Genomic DNA, 17,153 nt, shown 5'->3' with positions numbered 1-17,153 from the left:
TAGAAGGATGGAAGGGTTCCTCTCTGGAAGAGTGATATGTTCTACACCAATTAAGCAATACAACGACACCTATATTTAATCTGAGGGTAACACGATTTAAAAGATAGTCAGATTGTCTAAACCTAAAGGACATAATTAATAGAATTTTTTAGCCAGATGACCATTTGACGTGTTTTATATAACCGTTTGAGACTTTGGAATGTTCTATCTGATGTGGGGTATAAAATAGTTCATATAATAAATATGCACCATGTACATACACCATGCCACTAAAATCTGCTTTGACCTTATTGAGGGTCAAAACTGTATGGTTCAGTATCTTAAAATCACAGAATTGTCAAACAGCACCTATAAAATCACTGCAGCTGCTTCTCAACTGTCATCTAGCCCTCCAGTATTGTCCATATTGAGGACCCTAGTGTGCTGTACAATTCCTTTCAGCTTCAGCCATCAAAGAAAGCCTGTTTTAAAAGGGTGCAGTTCTTTTTCAAGTTCTTTTCAAGAAAGTGATTGTGTTGTTGGTGTGGTAACCATACATATTGCATGAGGAAACTGCACAAAGCATTGGAAAAGTTTGAGAGATTCTATCACAATTTCACAAGCAATGTTCTAACATAGATACACCAGACATTTCAGTGAATTGGTTTTAGCACAAAAGGTTTCAGTGGTTGTGTATGGACCATCCTTTACTGCGTCATTTACGATATAAATGCATGAATATTGTTTATTCCTCTTCAGAGTGCAATCTAGTAATCATATGTCATGGAAAACAAAAATAGTACAGCTTGTAAAATAGTTTCAAATTACTGTTTCAGAAAAAAAAGTTACCTGACTAACTCTTACCAAATTAGACTACTGGCATATTTGTGCATTATTCAATAGGAAAAAGGGCAAGGGTGTTGCAGTACGTTGGCAGAGGGTTCATGAATAGGTGAATTCTTTGATTAGCTAGGCTACTATTACCTGAGGTCATCAGTACAGTGTACTGACTTGGAGTGTTCATCAGGACAGAAATTCCACAGGACCCAGAAAAAAAGTAGTGGGAGTGGGCATTTTTTACTATAATGCAGATGGTCATATATGAAGCATGTGGGACAAAGAAAAGCCTTGATGATTAACATGGGAGTTCAACGGATGTGGCACATTTTCGTTGAACTTTTGTTCATTCATTCAGTGAATGATTTATACTGGTCTGGGTTGCCATTGAGTAAATTACCAATTTGCTTATAATTTGGGAAATAGAACCAACTAAGTTTGTTAGAAAATATCATGGGCAGGTGCAAACAGTCCGCAGGATTGGTCAAACGTTCTGCAGTATCGGGTGGGATTGGGATTCTAAAACACATGTACCACATGTACCTCTATGCTGACTGACCAAGGAGCTGCAATTAAGGTGAAGAAAACACACAAAATAAAAGCTGTGTATATAAAAAGGGGCTGATAGACAATGGGCAGGGCAAGGCCTATTCAGGACCTTGATACTCAAGCACTGACCTGAGGTCTTCTACAAGCACTGAGAGGGATTGTGTATAGGGAGTTTTGGGTGGGGTGAGTAAGGCTTGTGTCGGGTGAGGACTATAAGTGTCCAGAAAGAGGCTGTTGCGTGTTGCTAGGATGTAGCAGAGTGGCCATGAAGGGTCCAACTCTTGTTCTACACAACAATTGAGGTGTCAGGCAATTATCATGTATGACATCTCAAGGATTGCTGGTGGGGGTTGCTAGTAGCTGCCTCTTTAATATAATAGCGTACACACCAAAGGATTCTATTAATACACCGTTATTTTTAATTAATTATACAGCTATACCAAAATTGTCTGTTTCCGTACAAGTTTGTAGAAAAACATGTCTCAAGTGAACTGTAGCTCAAACTATGTATTTTCACAAGTGTCCATGGCTAAGCTTTACAAACTATGTAATCTGCTGAATCTCTACTCAGGACCATGGGAATTATACATCATGCACATTCAGGCTGTGGTTCAATTAAGACCATCCAAGCTTATGAGTTAATCCTGACTAAGAAGAAACAGACCTTCAGTACCTCTCATGCTTCGTATTTTTAATTGCCTTTTAACCAAAGTGCCACCACCTGACATTCCCAGCAATAAGAAACAGAACATTGTCAACCTCTGGTTCTCTACCTTTAATCTGCTCTTATTCAGGGTTACGCAGGGTCTCCTTCACTTCAGGTAGGAACACTTGCCCTCCGTGTCCCTTCTGTCCATGCAGACTCAGCTGCTTGCTGCAGTTCACAATACCGCCATGCTCATCTGGCACCCAGGTATAAAAGAAAATGTGGTCCTCCTCTCTTGTTCCTTCATCAAACGGTCCCGCATTAGCATTTTCTCATTAGTAGACCACTTTTATCATTCAAATTTGTAGATCATCACTTGTCCAAGAGATGAACATAGGTCTCCCTTGACAACAAAATGGCAGACATGGCTCTCTCCAGCACTGAAGCCACCTGATGTGATCCAGCGCCAAAAGCTCCATTGTTGCATATGGCAAAAAGACAAATTCTGTGAAAATTGAGTCTAGGAGGCTGTGTGGAATTTTGAGCAATGCACTTTAGGCTTAGTATGCTTGATATAAAAATTTGCTTTAGTCCTCCAACAACTTAAAAAAAGTTCACAAACCAAAGCTTTAAAAAATATTTCATGCCATACTTGTTGTGCCTCTTCTTTTTTATATTATGAAAGTTTTAGTGCTGTGCTGCATTTAATGTTTTTAAATGTTGATGCAGATACCACAACAAATTCCAAGCTATGTAAATTTTTTAAATGTTATACTATAAAGAACTAGCCTATTTACAGCTAAAAGTAATAAATTCATTCACATCAGTAATGCTTAAACCCGCCTGAAGGCCACGGTTTTGGCACAGTCCACACTGTGACAAGCACTGAGGCAAACATCAGCAATTGATTGATGGTGCAGTGGCAATTGCTTTCTCATTAAATCACATGAATGCATCTGTCTTCACACACAGCCATACATCAATGGTGGATGTACATAGGATAGGGCCTAACAACTGTTGCTTTCACTCAAACAACTGGTACATTATACTGCAACAAATATATATTTTATATTTTTCATTTGCACACTTTTATTAACTGGGAATATTCACTTCAAAATGAACAGCACATTATTAAGTCTTCTAGTGGCTCTTAGGTTTTTTTTTCCTTATCAGAGGTTTGTATCAGCGTGCAATTCATCTCTAGCCATTCTTCACTCGGAATATGTTTTATATGAGGCCCCATTTATCATCTCCTGTCAGCCCTTAAAGGAGGCATTATTCACTCTAGAGTTATAAAGTGGAATCATTAAACAGTTTTTCATTTAATCTGATGCAATAACAGCCTCCCGTTTATTGGATTGTGAAAAAGAAAATAGTAAATACAATTGTCTGTCAAGATGAGGCCAGATAGCAGACCTTGCCTTCCTTCCAGCCGTGCACAACTGAAATGAAATTAGGAGGTGTGTAGAGGCTCGACGTGATCAGATTGGCTTGACTCTCAAAGTGAAGGGGACGAGGTAGAGCAGGCTAAGCACTGATGAGTACAGCAAAACCTCTGTGAACTGCACCACAAACATCACATCAAATGCACATGTCTTTTCATGTTTAGGAGAATGATTAAACACCCTGCTACAACACAAATTCCAATAATATTTGGTGTTTGTTGAACTTCATTTAATGTGCAGCTCAAAAGCACTGCTGTAACATAAGGCAAATCATTGCACCCAATGAATGTAAAGAACTGAAAGTGGCTGGATAGACTGGTGCCCATGGGGAAAAAATGCTGTCTTTCACTGCATCAACTTCATTCATGCATCATATAACATGCTTGGTTTTTTTTGTTTGTTTGTTTGTTTTTTGTTTTGTTTTTTTGTTTGTTTTTTTTTCTTCTTGAAAAACTTGACCTCAACTCAAATGACCAGAAATGACAGAAAGGCCAAAACAAGTAAAAAAATAAAATAAAATAAGTAATACTGAATGGGCAAAGTAAATATCATTGCAGAAAAGGACTGCCAAAGAGCAAAAGGGTTGAGAGGTTTATTTTGGTCACCCACACAAAGTTCCAAAACAGAGATAAGACAATGCACTTCTGAATTAGATTTAATAAACATCTAAACAGTTAATGATTCACCATGCACCCTGCTGTCTTTGGAAAAGAATGGGAAAAGACTGCCACCCTCTGGCTAATCAGATAACAGGTATAGCAAATATTCAAGGTCTTAAGGTGTACAGATGCAAGTAGAACTATTTTCTGCTGGGGTTTGCTCATCTATAGGCCACATTCTGTGCTCTAACCTACAAATGTAGGCCTACAATCTCAACTAGGCTATATCATCCAAGCTTCTCTGAAAGCTATATTGCTGACAAGTAATGCTAGTAAACACACAGAAGCCTTGTTTTAAATTTGTAATGTTTCAAGTAAGGACCTAAGTTCATAAAAATAATTTGTAGATAATAGTAAAAATAATTTGTAATTAATAAAAGATTTAAAATCATTCAATGTCTTCTGAACTATTTACATTAGACATTCAAAGGCAAGATGTGTTGTGTAGATGTACATGTAATTCCTCTCCACATCGACCAGTGTCCATGTCAGGCATTGAGAGGTGTGTAGGGAGGACCTTTTTCCTTCTTTCTTCCTTTTGCAAGCATGGCCTTATGAATGCTTTGGGAGAGACAGATAGGGCCTTGATGAATTGTGCATACAACTCTACACTGGAAAAACCAATTACACATGCAGCATACAGTATGAAGGTCAGCTACACATCTGGTCTCCATGTATAACTCTTCTCACAAAGCAATGCTTTTATGGCATGCAATCCCACTGCCTAGCCTGCACTGCCAGCTACTGGTGGTGGAAAGAAAACATCATCTCAGACATTATAAAGTATGAGCAAAGGGAAATTTTGACCTTTATTATTAACCTCATATATTTCTCATATTTTCTCACAACTGAGAAAAATGATATACAAATGATCTTTGTACATCATTCATATCAACATTCATTTGACACTTGCTTGCAAAATAACATCTATCCCATTTTTTGTACTTTATGATCCATAATTAGTCATAATGTGTATTAATGTAACCAGTAACATGGGATTGTCTGTATTGCATGCTGCTTGAACATGAAGCACAAATGATAACCTTAGGGTCTGGCCAATAAATGTGGTTTTTAAGAAAGGTAATTCATCCAAGGGTGCAACCTAATATCATTCAATAAGCAGTCCCTCCAGGATTTTGCAATTTTATAATTGCAAAAATGAACACAAAATCAAGCAAACTCCACAACATTTGGAGGAGCTTGCAATTTTTGAAAATTTCCACAGATTTGGGCCAAGACGCATCATGTGATGTCATCATAATGTGCATTCAGCCAAAGCCCTCTTCAATTCACGTGCATCGAACATGAGTACAGCTAAAAGGTTGCATTCACAAAAAAACATCACTGCAAAAGACCGTGCAAAACAATTTCTTATAACTGAAATTTTGACAATTCAAATACTTTTTTGCAAAAAAAGTACAAACTATGCAATTTACATCACAAATTTTGAAAAATCTGCAGCAAAATCGAGCATTTTTGGCCGCAACAATTACAAAAAAAAAAAAAAAAACCTCTGAAATCCTGTACAGACTGAATAAGAAATTTCTCCTGGTGGATATGACAAAGTATGTGTCCAGGAAGATGACAATCACACATATAAGGCTATCCATAGTATTTCAAAACATAGCTGCTTCCATTGTCCACACCCATAAACTCACAACATGGTCTGACTCTTACATAAAGCCATGACAGTTCTATGTTACTGTTAGCTATCTACACATAAACTTGACAGCCATAGCAGAATACACATGACAGGGGCTGAAATTGTACAGGTCCATTATTTCTGTGTCTGTCTGTGATTGCAAACAAAATACCACAGTTTGACTTGCATTCCACTTTTTTCTTTTGTTCTATTTATATCATGCCCAAGGACAACTAGCCTACAAGTCACCCTTTGTATTTGTATAAAACTATATTCTGCCATCACTAAGGTCATGTATGTTAAAGGTGTGTTAAGGTATCTAGACGTTTGTTCTAGAGGTGTGCAAGATGCACCTTCAGTCAGGATGAAATTGCAAACATGAGAAAAACAACAATGATTTATAGATGGACTTAGATTAGTATTCATAAAATGTAGAGGAAGCTTTAAACTTCATGCAGGGATAGCAGATACATAAAAAGACATCAGAAGACATTCAAAATTTAAACTGAATAAAAAAAAAATTAATTGTTCTGACACACAAGTATGAACATGATGAGGTTATATATTTGATGGACTTCATGAACTTAAGAGTGCTTCTTGTGTGAACTAAACAGTAGTGCTAGTCAGTTGAACTGTGTGAAAATTACAGTTTCAGCGGTCAATGTGGACGGTTAATCAACTAGCTGGAGCATCAATTAGCTCCTGTTTTGTCCCCAGTGAACCCATCATGGGATAGGCTCTGATTCCTCAGCCGGATAAATTGATCACTCAAGATGAATTGATTGATGAGTTAGGCTACATGAAGTAGACTTACCCAGACCAATAATAGTAGTGGAGGATGCTTTCCATACAAGCAATTGGGCAAGGAAATGCACCAGGCCCATTTGACTTAGCTGTCTATTTTTTTTTAATTATTTGTCTCCAAACTAAATTAAAAAAAAAAAAAAAAGGCGGCACATACTTGCAATGAAGATCATGTGCTTCTGGGGAAGAAAAAATAAACTTGCCTCACCCATAGAGACTTAGCAAATAAAAGCAGGGTAAACTACTGTTTTATTTTCTAAAATCAGGAGAATTACCTCTTGTAATGGGAAAATATAGACATAAAACACTTTCCCATATGAAAGGTGACACAACCATCACAATTAGCATGCCGTGAACTACAATATTAAATGTCAAGCTTTTAGTCAGGAGTGCTGTAGGCTCTTGCTAGCATTTTGCACTTCTTACCTGTTTGAAACATAACCGTTACTGTCGGGCATCTCTCTGCATCCTTTTCGCCTGCTTTTTCTTTTCTTTTTTATTTCTTGCCTTCTCAGTCTCCTACCTAACGTTAATCCATTTACACATTCAACTAGTAAATACCACATAATCTGCTTCACCTTCAAGAGACTCACCAACAGCTTGAGTTATTGCCAAACCGGAGCAGCAGCATTTAGAGAGGAGGCTCTGATTTACTCCATTTGACTAGAAATACAAACTTGGTTGTGACGTTTACAGTTTAATATCCACTAGAGTTTATACTAAACAACTTGAATCAATAACGTGGATCATTCTTATGACTCTTACTCCAAGACTGAACCAATTCTAAAACAGGCTGAGGCTGTTCAATAACACTACCAAACTCTTGTTTGTGGTTGGTTAACATAACACACATAGTACAGCACAAATATGTTATAGGCCTATATGTGTCAAATAACTTTTTTGTGAATAAATTGTTAACTGTCCTAGACTTCAAGCAAACGCTTCCTGTACTTCGTTTAATCACATTTTATTGGCCATTAGCTGCTACTGTGAGAAACGTGATTAACCAATCGGAATCAAGCATTTTTCCATAACAGTCCATTTTTATTTTTTAGATGTGTTCAACTTCATGCTGTGCAGCACAGACCGATAGGCGGCTGACTTGAAGCAGTGCGTACTGGTTAGAATTTTTGTCCGATTTGAGACAGCACCAAGCTGTGACATATGGTATCAAAGTACATAGAGATTCGAGAGAAGCCAGCTTGTTGCCAGCTGCAGCTTCTCCAGCTATTTCACAATTGGCCATACCCACCAACAACGATGACATGCTTTTCATGTTTATTCTGACCCCTTCACTTCCGTTAAGGCTCACAAATCCGTATTTTTATAATACTAAAAACCCTTTTGATGTAATCTTAATGTTATATTGTGTCATATTTATCAAATTCAAACTGGGGAAAATATATATACAGACCCCACGTTATTGGTTTTTAAATAATACAGGCTTATGTTGAACTTTCTTGTACATGCAGGCACTGTATTAACCTATTCAGTGAAAAGTGTTTCTGGTTACTACACGTAAAATTCAGACGTAACAAATATTACATCTAATCCACTTCTTCTGCGATAAAGAAAGCGAACACCGTCACTACGGGAAGCAGAAAGTGTCGGACTTGGCTCCGTTTTCAGCTCCGCCCCCTGACTGCAAGCGGAAACTCTCTCCGATCGGTCACATCCAGCCGCAGCCGAAGTCGAACACACCTAAGATGTCATTTCCGCCTATTTACTAGCAGCTTATTTGAACAATTTTCACTGGAACTCTTATAAAGGTTATTTTCCGTGTATTTGTTGTTATTATTATTTATTTAAAGTTTTTAATGTGGCAAGATTGGATGACGATATATTAAATGCGTTGCATTTATCCGTTTAATTGTAGAGATCACGTGGTAATTTTATTTCACATTCGGAGGTGTCTGAAGAGTCCGCTGTTTAAAAAAAAAAAGATCAATTTGTGTGTGTGTGTGAGAGAGAGAGAGAGCGAGAGACTTCAAAAACCATGGAATATGGTTTACAAAATGTTCATACTCATTTAATTTCAAATCATTCAGTGAGCACTCATGTCCAGTGGATGGTGACACTGTCATCCTGGAAAACACCACTCCAAATAGGTTACAGATTTCCGTTATAGGAGAAAGGTGATTAGTGAGAATAACTTTGTATTGATTGACAGTGACCAAGCAGACAAGTGGACCCAAACCGTGCCACCAAAATATCCCATTTAAAATGATCCACCTATCTATTCAGTATTTCTTGCTTTTACCGTGTGGCTGGGTCACTCTACAAAACAAGCAGGCATTTTTTCATCCATCTTAACAGCATGGCAAAAGAGCACATTTTTCTAATAAAGGAAAAGTTTGTGGAAACGTTTCATTTGAACAATGAACAGCCCAACATGTTGGGTTAAATGCGTGCTTGGTTGTTAGCAAGTTGGCTAAAATCACATTCTTTCCCTGCCAATAACCGCACGCAGCTATTCAGGCTTGTTAGCTAGCAAGGAAGCATTCGCTGGAAGAAGCATTAAGTTGTGCACTAATGTATTCTTTAGTGTACTACTTTAGAAATCCTGATAAGTTGTCCTTGTTAGATGCTGGGTAACAGTAAAACAATATTGGTTTTGGTTTTGGATGTATAATAAAGTTATAATTTAAATGTGTTTCTGATTTACATTATATAATCTTAAAGGTATTTATGTGCAAAGCCACATACACGTTATTTACTTCTTACAGTAATCATATTACATACCATTTTTACAGGTTATACTGAAAAGAAACATATGAGGGTTATTACAATTAATTTATTATAACATAAGAATAATACCACATCTCAGTTAAGGTCATATTGACCCAGCGTTCTGGTAAATATGAAGCAAAATTTTAGTTAAATTAACAATAAACAACCCTACATGGTGGTTTAAATGAACAGTCCATCGTTTTAGGTTAGATCAACCAGCATGTGTTCTGTTCACCATAGTTCTAAATGTAGATGTCACTGACTGAAGCTTCTTCTACCTGGACCCCAATAATGAGACCTCTTAGAGCTTTTCTGTTGCCAGCTTGTTGCTTGATTCAAAATTGCTCAGCATTTTATACATGCCATAGAGCATGGTAGGGTAATCGTTAATTACCCTATTGATAATTGTATCATGCAGTAAACTTGTCTAGAAGCATCTGCACTTGTAATCTTTCTTCAGTCACTGATTTAGGTTTTAATTTGTCACCTGTGTGCATATCATGCCACATTCCACATATTCAAGCAACTTGTACTGTCACGTAAAACAAAGAAAAAAAAAGAAGAAAAAAAGAAGGTGGCAAATTTTGTACGCATCATTAGTTATATATGTATATATAACTGATTGTAGTCAGGTTCAGTTTTTCCATATGCTCATTCTGTTCTTAAGCATTCAGCGATCTCCTTTTCATGGTGATGTGTTATTTCTAGTCATGTCCAGAAGGTGGAGCATTTGTTCAAGAAGAAGGACTATATAGACATCTTCTTACTCAGTGAAATAAGGGTCAGAAGTAAGTCTTAGTTCTTGGATATCACATTTGAAAAAAAAAAAATTCTCTCTCTCTCTCTCTCTCTCTCTCTCTCTATATATATATATATATATATATATATATATATATATATACACACACACACACACACACACACACACCTGATTTTATTTCTGTATATTGTAAATTTCATATGCCATTATATAAAAATGTATAATGAAGTCAGGTAAATTGAGACATCCACCTTTGTAACATAAGGAAGAGATCTTTACTGGACTTCATCCTAGCCATCAATTATACAATGCAGCCCAGAAACACTGCTAAATCAAACAAGATTTATCTTAAGTACATCTGCAGGTTTAATATTTTTAAGTGAATTACTTCATATTTTTGTTTTAATTAAAGTTTATTTTAACTGTTTCCAAAATAATTTATGAGGAATACCAAAAGCACAGAAACATTACTTATTATTATCAACCAGACTATTATAAATTCTAAACTGATATAATTTTATTATAATGTCAAAAGTTCATGTCATACTGACTGACAAACCCTGTGCTCTCAACCCTACCTGTGCACAGCTGAGTGCAAAATTTTCACACCCTTATGGATGAAGACATTTAGGGAAATTGTCTAACTGATATTCCTTCATTATCACTTCAAGTTCAAAACTTCATTAAAAGTTTGCCTATTTATTTTTGCCTTAAATTTTTGTGTCTTGTTGCAGAATATATAACATTTGTAACATTTTTTCATTTGTAAAATAGAGGTAGATTTTCTGTTTCCCCATTCAAAAAACACAGAGCTTGCAAACTTTTGCCCTCATCTACACAAACACAAACATCAATATATGTATTCAAAAGTGACAGAGATGAGCATGTAACATATGTGCATTCATTTTAATGTGATGTAAAAGATAAATGTCTACAGCCTGACCAAAAAACAAAAAACAAAACCTGAAAAAACAGGTTCATAAGATAAGGAACTTGGTGGAGAATAATTAGATTAAAGATTTTACCCTTTACTTGGAATTCTTTAAGACCTGACTTTGCATTTAGGTCATATTTCCACTGGGGGCCTCATCAATCTCATCCCACTTCTATTGCTTTCACCTGAACTTGATATGAAACTTTCATATCAATCTTTCATATCAAGTTCAGGTGAAAGCAATAGAAGTGGGATGAGATTGATGAGGCACCAACAACCAGTCACTTCTTAACTGTACTGCAGCTAACCACTACTTTTAATTAATCAGTCTGCCAGTTTGAAATATTGTAGTGCAATGATATAAACTTTAATATGAAGTGTTTTCATCTGGAAACTGCTCCAGTAGTACATTTATTCATTAATTTATTTCTTTGATCAGGTATAATATTTAAAATATGTCATAAAGTCATTAACTGATTACTAAACTAAAAAATAATAACCATTGAGTTTTAAAGCAAATCTGATTTCTTCATGCTTGGACAAAATTTTTGATATAACAGAAAAAAAAATTTGGGGTTACTATTAATGAGAAATAAGAGCTATTAAAGCACCCAGTGGAATGTTTCAGAGAAAAGAAAGCTTGTTTTGGCTCTCAACCAAATTAAAAAAAGAAAAAGAAAGACAGGCTTCAGATACAGTGAATCATCCTCTGAGTAAAAGTGGACAGTGACAAATTCTTTTAAAATTTTAACTCAAACATGTTCCTTCAAGAATGCTAATAATGCCATGCTTGATTTAGTTTGAATCTCTAGAGACAGCATGTATCATTTACAACCTGTTTAGCGAGTTCTAGGGGTGACATTAAGCTACCCAGAAGTCCTGTAAGATGTAGGCCTACTCTGAGCTAATTCACTAGGAGAAGGAATAAAAATGAATATGCCTATGAAAAATTCAGAATAGGTTAGGGAAAAATATAACTGGGTTTTCATAATCTAACTAGATTGCAGTATCTCACAAAAGTGAGTACACCCCTTACATTTTTGTAAATATTTGATTATATCTTTTCATGTGACAACACTGAAGAAATGACACTTTGCTACAATGTAAAGTAGTGAGCATACAGCTTGTGTAACAGTGTAAATTTGCTGTCCCCTCAAAATAACTCAACACACAGCCATTAATGTCTAAACCGCTGGCAACAAAAGTGAGTACACCCCTAAGTGAAAATGTCCAAATTGGACCCAAAGTGTCAATATTTTTTGTGTCCACCATTATTTTCCAGCACTGCCTTAACCCTCTTGGGCATGGAGTTCACCAGAGCTTCACAGGTTGCCTCTGGAGTCCTCTTCCACTCCTCCATGACGACATCACGAAGCTGGTGGATGTTAGAGACTTTGTGCTCCTCCACCTTCCATTTGAGGATTCCCCACAGATGCTCGATAGGGTTTAGGTCTGGAGACATGCTTGGCCAGTCCATCACCTTCACCCTCAGCTTTTTTAGCAAGGCTAAAAAGGTCTTTTTCATGCTGGAATACTGTCCTGCAGCCCAGTCTCTGAAGGGAGGGGATCATGCTCTGCTTCAGTATGTCACAGTACATGGTGGCATTCATGGTTCCCTCAATGAACTGTAGCTCCCCAGTGCCGGCAACACTCATGCAGCCCCAGACCATGACAATCCCACCACCATGCTTGACTGTAGGCAAGACACACTTGTCTTTGTACTCCTCACCTGGTTGCCACCACACACGCTTGACGCCATCTGAACCAAATAAGTTTATCTTGGTCTCATCAGACCACAGGACATGGTTCCAGTAATCCATGTCCTTAGTCTGCTTGTCTTCAGCAAACTGTTTGTGGTGTTTCTTGTGCGTCATCTTTAGAAGAGGCGTCCTTCTGGAACGACAGCCATGCAGACCAATTTGATGCAATGTGTGGCGTATGGTCTGAGCACTGACAGGCTGACCCCCCACCCCTTCAACCTCTGCAGCAATGCTGGCAGCACTCATATGTCTATTTCCCAAAGACAACCTCTGGATATGACGCTGAGTACGTGCACTCAATTTCATTTGGTCGACCATGGCGAGGCCTGTTCTGAGTGGAACCTGTCCTGTTAAACCGTTGTATGGTCTTGGCCACCGTGTTGCAGCTCAGTGTCAGGGTCTTGGCAATCTTCTTATAGCCTAGGCCATCTTTATGTAGAGCAACAATTCTTTTTTTCAGATCCTCAGAGAGTTCTTTGCCATGAGGTGCCATGTTGAACTTCCAGTGACTGGTATGAGGGAGTGTGAGAGCAATGACACCAAATTTAACACACCTGCTCCCCATTCACACCTGAGACCTTGTAACACTAACAAGTCACATGACACCGGGGAGGAAAAATGGCTAATTGGCACCAATTTAGACATTTTCACTTAGGGGTGTACTCACTTTTGTTGCCAGCGGTTTAGACATTAATGGCTGTGTGTTGAGTTATTTTGAGGGGACAGCAAATTTACACTGTTACACAAGCTGTACACTCACTACTTTACATTGTAGCAAAGTGTCATTTCTTCAGTGTTGTCACATGAAAAGATATAATCAAATATTTACAAAAATGTAGTGGGTGTACTCACTTTCGTGAGATACTGTTGTGTAACTGCCAGTGGGTATAGTCCACATCATGATTTGTAATGCAATTTTTTGTTGTCATTTTTAATCGATGGATGTATATACTGAATGTATGCTAGAGGTGTGAGTGGGAGTTTTATTTTAATTTTTTTTAAATACCCCTCTCACCCGCTTCTGAAGGAATTCTGACCAATCCTGCCCTCTCCTGTCCACATGAAAGTAAACATTGTCTGATCACACAACATTTTGGTTTGGTGCTGCAGAATTCTGATGCACATTTCTAATGCATGCTATACAGAGAAGTATTTGAGCCTACAATTAATTCAATATATTTTATTATAGTGTCCACTAGGAAAAATAATTAGCATTAGCTGCAAATTCCACAAGGGTACAAGAATAGGCTGTCATTTTGCTGATTAACTAGTTAGCTAGTTGATATCTGTATAGCAAAGAAAAAGATAACCTTGCATCAGTGTAAAATCCCTTTAAATTTCTGTGACATTTAAATTGCTGTACTTTTTATTCTTATTTTTGGCCTACTAGCATAACGCTGACACTGTTGCTCATAGAAAACCTCTGATCACAAATATGAATTACCAATTTAAGAGATTTACCACACAACCTTCACTAAAAGGAACTGCACTGCCAATTTCATGCACATGACAATTGCTAACACAACTTTCCTATCCATATTTGTTAACTGTCACTCAAGAGGTCATGTGCTGACTGTGATGATGCAGCCTTTCCTCTGGTTCATTGAACAAGCATGAAAAACATTGTTGAAACCCTTTCCAATAAGGATCTGTAAAGCTTATTTAGATTTTACAAAATTATCTTTAAAATACAGTCTCCTGAAAAAGGGGTGTTTCTTTTTTACTGAGTATATATATGCGCCGTGCGACCCTGCGTAGGATAAGCAATATGGAAAATGTATATAGATAGATGGATAGATAGATATAGAATGTATAGTTCCTCAGTAATTGATTAAAAACACTCTTTGGGGAAAAAAAGAGAGTTTATTGTCATTTACAACGGTGGCAAAGAAAGAATGGGGCTCTACACTTTTTCTACACAAAATTTCAGCATCTTATACAGCAACCATCATGTGTCCGTTATTGCATCCATTTTGTTTATACCACTTTGTAAGTGCTATAGGCTCCTTTAATTACACAAACATGTGCTGTTTTTTTAAGGCAAGGCCCAGAAGAATGTGGTAAATGTCTGCCAGAAACAGACCATCACTCTGGACATAGTGCACAGGTACACAGGTACATCTGCTGCCTAGCTTCAGGTGCTTCGACATGACATCAAGCAGATCAGAAACTGATTCTTCAAATTGTCATCAGATTCATAATTTCAAAGCTACTCAGTGTAGGGGAGACTAAAATGTCTGTCTTTCCCTACAGCTACAGTTATTCATCATAAACTAATAGACACTAAATTTAGCTACTTCTGTCTAGCTATCTAAAAAGAGATCAGTGGCAAACCTACAGTGCTGTGATTTCTTCTGTTTTTGTGTATATCTCACACTAAATAGTTTTAGATCTTCAAACAAAAAACAACATAAAACAAAGGCAACCTGAGTAAGCACACTATATGGGTTTTATTTATTTATTTATTATTTTAATTGAAGCAAATTATCCTGTCACCCATGTGAAAAAATTTAGCAGCAATAACTGCAACCAAACGCTTTCGATGACTGAAGATCAGTCTTTCTCTTACTTCCAGGACTAGGATTTACTCCTATGCTTTGGATAGATTGTCTTGTGCTTAAGTTTCAACTTACATACTGAAGACCGGACATTTCGCCAATTCAAATGGTTTTCCACAAAACACTACAAAATCAAGAATTTTGTGGCTGCAACAATCGCAAAAAACCTACACACAATCCTATACGGTCTGTTTTAAGGTCTTTTAAATGAGGGCCAAGGGCTAAATTTATCTTTGCACCATAGTGGTTTAATTTGTCTATTTTCATTTGAATTAATAATATACATCGTTTTTTCATGCTGTTATTCCTGATTTCGTAAGTGAAATGTATGTATATAGTTTATAGATATTAACAAATTAACACAAACTGGAATTGAATGGTACCCATATTTACAGTGGAGTGATTAATTAGTTTTAATTAGTTGACCTGCCTACCTCCATTGAAACTCTGGGTGTTTATGTGTGTGTGTGTGTGTTTGTTTGTGTTAGTGTGTGTGTGTGTGTGTGTGTTTGAGAGAGAGAGAGAGAGAGAGAGAGAGAGAGAGAGAGAGAGAGACTGACTGACTCTGTCTTAAAGTCCAGCAAGACCAGAATGTTTGTTCTGACTTGAAGAAAGCATGTTGAATTCTGCTACCTGCATCAGATTTTCACATTCATTCCTCTGGGACATAATAACATATCGTAACATATCGTTTATCACTCAAACAGTGGAAACCCCCTTGTTTCTGGATCACTCCTGAGCATTTAATAATTGAAACTGTAATATAGAATCAGAAATGCACTAAAATATATAAAACTGCTTTCTAATGTTCAGAGTGTGGTGTGCTTTCTAGAGCATCAGTTTCTGTCCTGAACTTCCTTGTAAATGAACAGTTGTTGTCAAATATTGCCTGCCTAACAAAAAAGATAGAGACACAGAGAAGAGAATTGTTAATCATTTGTATATAAACAACTATTAACCTAAAAGAAAATATTTATAAAATTTTCTTATTCCATTCAGAAAATATGGCTTTAATGGGGAAATATATACATATATGGATAACATAAGTAGTATAAATAGGTACATGATTTTACTGGGATGAGATGATCAATTATTAACACAGACATGCTTCATGATTTTTTTTTTTTTAATCTAAACTTAACAGAGCATTTACCTTAAAAACAGAAGCTGGTTAAATGTGTATTTTTGTTGGCAATATAACTGTACTTTTTTCCACAAACTGAAATTGCATTTATTCAGCATTGCCTGCCACAAAGTTGAAGGTTGATGAATCCTTGTGTAACTTCACAAACAAACGAGCATTATGCAGACATGGGGCTTAACTTATGCAGCTTTCAACAAAATCATTGAAATGACAGACGACTAGCGGCAGAAGTTTGTGGGTATTTCAGGAAGTCAGTAGACCTCTTATGTGAAATATCGAGCCAAGGGCTTTGCTGATCACCCAAAACAAACCCACACCCTGAACCATCTGGCACTCACACAAGGGCACAAATAAGGGATCGTATTTACAGATATCTGGCTGCTGGGTGTAAATGTGGTGAGATTTAAAATAATATTTGAAAAACCACAGCTGCAATTTCAGTAAATATATTAGCTAAATATCAAAGTTATAATTATGTCTTTTATTAACTTTTCTTTCCTGTTCATGTCTGTCCTTTTGGCCAAACAGATCTGTCAAAATCAGTGCTATGCCAACAGTCCTGTGAGTATTCAATTATTATTAATGCTTCTAATCATTCTTTGCAAAATTCCCAGTGTTCAAAAAAAAAAAAAAGCAATAGATAAAAAAATCAGTTTAAAACGAGCTATAATTGCCAGCAGCAGCTTTGCAATGTACTAACATTGGT

The sequence above is a fragment of the Ictalurus furcatus genome, chromosome 9 (genome assembly GCF_023375685.1).
Source record: "Ictalurus furcatus strain D&B chromosome 9, Billie_1.0, whole genome shotgun sequence".
Classification (NCBI taxonomy): domain Eukaryota; kingdom Metazoa; phylum Chordata; class Actinopteri; order Siluriformes; family Ictaluridae; genus Ictalurus; species Ictalurus furcatus.
This window is presented reverse-complemented; position numbering follows the sequence as displayed.